The sequence below is a fragment of the Homarus americanus genome, unplaced genomic scaffold (genome assembly GCF_018991925.1).
Source record: "Homarus americanus isolate GMGI-L3 unplaced genomic scaffold, GMGI_Hamer_2.0 scaffold40565, whole genome shotgun sequence".
Classification (NCBI taxonomy): domain Eukaryota; kingdom Metazoa; phylum Arthropoda; class Malacostraca; order Decapoda; family Nephropidae; genus Homarus; species Homarus americanus.
Window position 1 is genome coordinate 3,110,628 of NW_024735503.1, and position 7,786 is coordinate 3,118,413.

The window sequence follows — 7,786 nt, forward strand, 5'->3', positions numbered from 1 at the left end:
AAGTCCCCTGATAGAAATATAAAAAAGTTCCCTGAAAGAGTATAACAAAGTCCCCTGGTCAAGTATAACAAAGTCCCCTGATCGAGTATAACAAAGCCCTCTAATCGAGTATAACAAAGACACTTAATGGAGTATAAGAATGATCCTGATCGAAAATAACAAAGTCCTCTAATCGAGCATAACAAAGCCCCCTCATCGAGTGTAACAAAGTCCCAAGATCGAGTATAACAAAGTCAACTGATCGAGAATAACAAAGTCCCCTGATCGAGTATAAAAAAGCCACCTGATCGAGTATAACAAAGTCCCCTAATAGAAATATAACAAAGTCCTCCGATAGAGTATAACAATGGTCCCTGGTCGAGTATAACAAGTTCCCCTCATCGAGTATAACAAAGTCCCAATATCGAGTATAACAAAGCCCCCTTGATCGAGTATAACAAAGTCCACTGATCGAGAAAAACAAAGTCCCCTGATAGAAATATAACAAAGTTCCCTGAAAGAGTATAACAAAGTCCCCTGGTCAAGTACAACAAAGTCCCCTGATCGAGTATAACAAAGACCCTTAATGGAGTATAAGAATGGCCCTGATCGAAAATAACAAAGTCCTCTAATCGAGCATAACAACGCCCCCTGATCGAGTATAACAAAGGCCACCTGATCGAATACAAGAAAATCACCTGATCGAATATAACAAAGACCCTTAATGGAGTATAACAATAGCCCCTGATCGAGTATAACAAAGTCCCCTGATCGAGTATAACAAAGTCCCCTGATCGAATATAAGAAAGTCCCCTGATCGAGTATAACAAAGCCACCTCATCAAGTATAACAAAGCCCCCTCATCGAGTATAAAAAAGCCCCCTGGTCAAGTATAACAAAGTCCCTTGGTCGAGAATAACAAAGTCCTATGATCGAGTATAACAAAGGCCACCTGATCGAATACAAGAAAATCCCCTGATCGAGTATAACAAAGACCCTTAATGGAGTATAACAATAGCCCCTGATCGAGTATAACAAAGTCCCCTGATCGAATATAAGAAAGTCCCATGATTGAGTATAACAAAATCCCCTGATCGAGTATAACAAAGGCACCTCATCGAGTATAACAAAGTCCCGTGATCGAGTATAACAAAGGCCCTAATCGAGTATATCCAAGGCCCCTCATCGACTATAACAAAGTCCCCACATCGAGTGTAACAAATCCCCTGATCGAGTATTGCAAAGCCCCTGATCGAGTATAACAAAGTCCCCTCATCGGGTATAAAAAAGCCCCCTGATTGAGTTTAACAAAGTCCCCTGATCGAATATAACAAATCCCCTGATCGAGTATTGCAAAGCCCCTGATCGAGTATAACAAAGTCCCCTCATCGAGTATAAAAAAGCCCCCTGATCGAGTATAACAAAGCCCTCTCATCGAGTATAACAGAGCCCCCTCATTGAGTATAAAAAAGCCCCCTGGTCGCGTATAACAAAGTCCCCTGGTCGATTATAACAAACTCCCATGATCGAGTATAACAAGGTCCCCTCATCGAGTATAACAGAGTTCCCTCATCGAGTATAACAAAAGCCCCTGATCGAGTATAACAAAGTCCCCTGATCGAGTACAACAAAGTCCCCTAATGGAGTATAACAAAGCCCCCTGATCGAGTATAACAAAGTCAACTGATCGAGTATAACAAAGCCCCCTGATCGAGTATAACAAAGTCCCCTGATCAAGTATAAGAGAGTCCCCTCAGCGAGTATAACAAACTGCCCTCATCGAGTATAACAAAGGCCCCTCATCGAGTATAAAAAGCCCCCTGGTCGAGTATAACAAAGTCCCCTGATCGAGTAGAAAAAGTCCCCTGATCGATTATATCTAAGTCCCCTGATCGAGTATAACAAAGTCCCCTGATCGAGTATAACAAAATCCCTTCATCGAGTATAACAAAGTCCCCTCATCGAGTATAACAAAGTCCCCTTATCGAGCATAACAAATTCCCCTGATAGAGTATAACAAAGCCCCTCATCGAGTATAACAAAGTAACCTGATCGAGTATGACAAAATCCCCTGATCGAGTATAACAAAGCTCCCTCATCGAGTATAACAAAGTCACCTCATCGAGCATAACAAATTCCCCTGATAGAGTATAACAAAGCCCCTCATCGAGTATAACAAAGTCCCCTGGTCGATTATAACAAACTCCCATGATCGAGTATAACAAAGTCCCCTCATCGAGTATAACAAACGCCCCTGATCGAATATAACAAAGTCCCCTGAATGAGTACAACAAAGTCCCCTTATGGAGGATAACAAAGCCCCCTGATCGAGTATAACAAAGTCAACTGCTCGAGTATAACAAAGCCCCCTGATCGAGTATAACAAAGGCCCCTTATCGAGTATAACAAAGGCCCCTCATCGAGTATAAAAAGCCCTTTGGTCGAGTATAACAAAGTCCCATGATCGAGTAGAAAAAGTCCCCTGATCGATTATATCTAAGTTCCCTGATCGAGTATAACGAACTCCCCTGATCGAGTATAACAAAATCCCTTCATCGAGTATAACAAAGTTACCTCATCGAGCATAACAAATTCCCCTGATAGAGTATAACAAAGCCCCTCATCGAGTATAAAAAAGACCCATGATCGAGTATAACAAAGTCCCCTGATCGAGAAAAAAAGCCCCCTGATCGAGTATAACAAAGTCCCCTGGTCGAGTATAACAAAGTATCCTGATCGAGTATAACAAAGTCCCCTGATCGAGTATAACAAAGCTCCCTAATCGAGTATTACAAAGCCCCCTCATCGAGTATAAAAAAGCCCACTGGTCGAGTATAACAAAGTCCCCTGATCGAATATAAGAAAGTCCCCTGATCGAGAATAACAAAGTCCCTTAATGGAGTATAACAATGGCCCCTGATCGAGTATAACAAAGTCCCAAGATCGAGTATAAGAAAGTTTCCTGATCGAATATAACAAAGTCCCCTGATCGAAAATAACAAAGTCCTCTGATCGAGTATAACAAAGCTTCCTGATTGAGTATAACAAAGGCCCATGATCGAATACAACAAAGTCCCCTGATCGAGTATAACAAAGATCCTTAATGGAGTATAACAATGGACCCTGATCGATTATAATAAAGTCCCAAGATCGAGTATAACAAAGTCTCCTGATCGAGTATAACAAAGTCCCCTAATCGATTATAAGAAATTTCCCTGATCGAGTATAAAAAATTCCCCTGATCGAGTATAACAAAGGCTCCTCATCGGGTATAAGAAAGTCCCCACATCGAGTGTAACAAATTCCCCTGATCGAGTATAACAATGCCCCTGATCGAGTATAACAAAGTCCCCTCATCGAGTATAAAAAAGCCCCCTGATCGAGTATAACAAAGTCCCGTGATCGAATATATCAAAGCCCCCTGGTCGAGTATAACAAAGTCCCCTGGTCGAGCAAAACAAAGTCCCATGATCGAGTATAACAAAGGCCCCTGGAAGAGTATAAAAAGACCCGTGATCGAGTATAACAAAGTCCCAATATCGAGCTTAACAAAGCTACCTGATCGAGTATAACAAAGTCCCCTGATCGAGTATAACAAAGTCCCCTGATCGAGTACAACAAAGTCCCCTAATCGAATATAACAAAGCCCCCTGATCGAGTATAACAAAGTCAACTGATCGAGTATAACAAAGCCCCCTGATCGAGTATAACAAAGTCCCCTGATCAAGTATAACAGAGTCTCCTCATCGAGTATAACAAACTCCCCTCATCGAGTATAACAAAGGCCCCTGATCGAGAGTAACAAAGTCCCAAGATCGAGTATAACAAAGCTATCTGATCGAGTATAACAAAGTCCCCTGGTCGAGTATAACAAAGTCCCCTGATCGAGTACAACAAAGTCCCCTGATCGAATATAACAAAGCCCCCTCATCGAGTATAACAAAGTCAACTGATCGAGTATAACAAAGCCCCCTGATCGAGTATAACAAAGTCCCTTAATGGAGTATAACAATGGCCCCTGATCGATTATAACAAAGTCCCAAGATCGAGTATAACAAAGTCCCCTGATCGAGTATAACAAAGTCCCCTGATCGATTATAAGAAATTTTCCTGATCGAGTATAACAAAATCCCCTGATCGAGTATCACAAAGTCCCCACATCGAGTGTAACAAATTCCCCTGATCGTGTATAACAAAGCTTCTGATCGAGTATAACAAAGTCTCCTCATCGAGTATAAAAAAGCCCCCTGGTCGAGTATAACAAAATCCCATGGTCGATTATAACAAACTCCCATGATCGAGTATAACAAAGGCCCCTGATCGAGTATAAGGATGTCCAATGATCGAGTATAACAAAGCCCCTTGATCGAGTATAACAAAGTTCTTTCATCGAGTATAACAGAGTTCCCTCATCGAGTATACCAAAAGCCCCTGATCGAGTATAACAAAGGCCCCTAATCGAGTGTAACAAAGTCCCATGATCGAGTATAACAAAGCTCCCTGATCGAGTACAGCAAAGTCCCCTCATCGAGTATATCAAAGTCCCCTGATCGAGTACAACAAAGTCCCCTGATCGAGTATAACAAAGTCCCCTCATCGAGTATAACAGAGTTCCCTCATCGAGTATAACAAACGCCCCTGATCGAGTACAACAAAGTCCACTTATGGAGTATAACAAAGCCCCCTGATCGAGTATAACAAAGTCAACTGATCGAATATAAGAAAGCTCCCTGATCGAGTATAACAAATTCCCTTGATCGAGTATAACAAAGCCCCCTCATCGAGTATAACAAAGGCCACCTGATCGAATACAAGAAAGTCACCTGATCGTGTATAACAAAGACCCTTAATGGAGTATAACAATGGCCCTTGATCGAGTATAACAAAGTCCCAAGATCGAGTATAACAAAGTCCCCTCATCGAGTATAACAAAGTCCCATGATCGAATATAAGAAAGTCCCCTGATCGAATATAACAAAGTCCCCTGATCGAGTATAACAAAGTCCACTGGTCGAGTATAACAAAGTCCCGTGATCGAGTATAACAAAGGCCCTAATCGAGTATAACCAAGGCCCCTCACCGACTATAACAAAGTCCCGACATCGAGTGTAACAAATTCCCCTGATCGAGTATAACAAAGCCCCTGATCGAGTATAACAAAGTCCCCTGATCGAATATAACAAAGTCCCCTGATCGAGTATAACAAAGTCCACAGTTCGAGTATAACAAAGTCCCCTGATAGAGTATAACAAGGCTCTCGGATCGAATATAACAAATTCCCCTGATCGAGTATAACAAAGTTCCCTGATCGAGTATAACAAAGCCCTCTCATCGAGTATAACAAAGCCCCCTAATCGAGTATAAAAAAGTCCCCTGGTCGATTATAACAAACTCCCATGATTGAGTATAACAAAGGCCCCTAATCGAGTATAAGGATGTCCCCTGATCGAGTATAACAAAGCCCCTTGATCGAGTATATCAAAGTCCTTTCATCGAGTATAACAGAGTTCCCTCATCGAGTATGACAAACGCCTTTGATCTAGTATAACAAAGGCCCCTGATCGAGTGTAACAAAGTCCCAAGATCGAGTATAACAATGTCCCCTAATCGAGTACAACAATGTCCCCTGATCGAGTATAAAAAAGCCACCTGATCGAGTATAACAAAGTTCCCTAATAGAAATATAACAAAGTCCCCCGATAGAGTATAAGAATGGCCCTTGGTCGAGTATAACAAATTCGCCCTGATCGAGTATAACAAAGTCCCAATATCGAGTATAACAAAGCCCCCTTGATCGAGTATAACAAAGATCACTGATCGAGTACAACAAAGTCCCCTGATCGTGTATAACAAAGTCCCCTGATCGAGTGTAACAAAGTCCCCTCATCGAGTATAACAAAGTCCCCTCATCAAGTAAAACAAAGTCCCCTCATAGAGCATAACAAATTTCCCTGATAGAGTATAACAAAGCCCCTCATCGAGTATAACAAAGTAACCTGATCGAGTATGACAAAGTCCCCTGATCGAATATAACAAAGCCCCATGATCGAGTATAACAAAGTCAACTCATCGAGTATAACAAAGCCCCCTGATCGAGTATAACAAAGTCCCCTGATCAAGTATAACAGAGTCTCCTCATCGAGTATAACAAACTCCCCTCATCGAGTATAACAACGGCCCCTGATCGAGTATAACAAAGTCCCTTGATCGAGTATAACAAAGGCCCCTCATCATGTATAACAAAGGCCCCTCATCAAGTATAACAAAGTCCCCTGATCTAGTAAAAAAAAAGTCCGCTGATCGAGTATTACAAAGCCCCTGATCGAGTATAACAAAGTCCACTGGTCGAGTATAACAAAGTCCCCGATCGAGTATAACAAAGCCCTCTGATCGAGTATAATAAATTCCCCTGATCGAGTATAACAAAGCCCTCTCATCGAGTATAACAAAGCACCCTCATTGAGTATAAAAAAGCCCCTGGTCGAGTATAACAAAGTTTCCTGGTCGATTATAACAAACTCCCATGATCGAGTATAACAAAGTCCCCTCATCGAGTATAACAGAGTTCCCTCATCAAGTATAACAAACGCCCCTGATCGAGCATAACAAAGTCCCCTGATCGAGAACAACAAAGTCCCCTAATGGAGTATAACAGAGTTCCCCCATCGAGTATAACAAACTGCCCTCATCGAGTATAACAAAGGCCGCTTATCGAGTATAACAAAAGCCCCTCATCGAGTATAAAGAGCCCCCTGGTCGAGTATAACAAAGTCCCCTGATCGAGTCGAAAAAGTCCCCTGATCGATTACATCTAAGTCCCCTGATCGAGTATAACAAAGTCCCCTGATCGAGTATAACAAAATCCCTTCATCGAGTATAACAAAGTCCCCTCATCGAGTATAACAAAGTCCCCTCATCGAGCATAACAAATTCCCCTGATAGAGTATAACAAAGCCCCTCATCGAGTATAAAAAAGACCCATGATCGAGTATAACAAAGTCCCCTGTTCGAGTATAAAAATGCCCCCTGATCGAGTATAACAAAGTCCCGTGGTCGAGTAAAACAAAGTACCCTGATCGAGTATAACAAAGTCCCCTGATCGAGTATAACAAAGCTCCCTGATCGAGTAAAACAAAGCCCCCTTATCGAGTATAAAAACCCCCTGGTCGAGTATAACAAAGTCCCCTGATCGAATATAAGAAAGTCCCCTGATCGAGTATAACAAAGTCCCAAGATCGAGTATAACAAAGTCCCCTGATCGAGTATAACACAGCCCCCTGATCGAATATAAAAAAGTCCCCTGATCGACTATAACAAAATCCCCTGATCGAAAATAACAAAGTCCTCTGATCGAGTACAACAAAGCTTCCTGATCGAGTATAACAAAGACCCTTAATGGAGTATAACAATGGCCCCTGATCGATTATAACAAAGTCCCAAGATCGAGTATAACAAAGTCCCCTGATCGAGTATAACAAAGTCCCCTGATCGATTTTAAGAAATTTCCCTGATCGAGTATAACAAAATCCCCTGATCGATTATAACAAAGTCCCAAGATCGAGTATAACAAAGTCCCCACATCGAGTGTAACAAATTCCCCTGATCGAGTATAACAAAGCCCCTGATCGAGTATAACAAAGTCCCCTCATCGAGTATAAAAGAGCCCCCTGATCGAGTATAACAAAGTCCCGTGATCGAATATAACAAAGCCCCCTGGTCGAGTATAACAAAGTCCCCTGGTCGAGTATAACAAAGTTCTATGATCGAGTATAACAAAGGCCCCTGATCGAGTATAACAAAGGCCCCT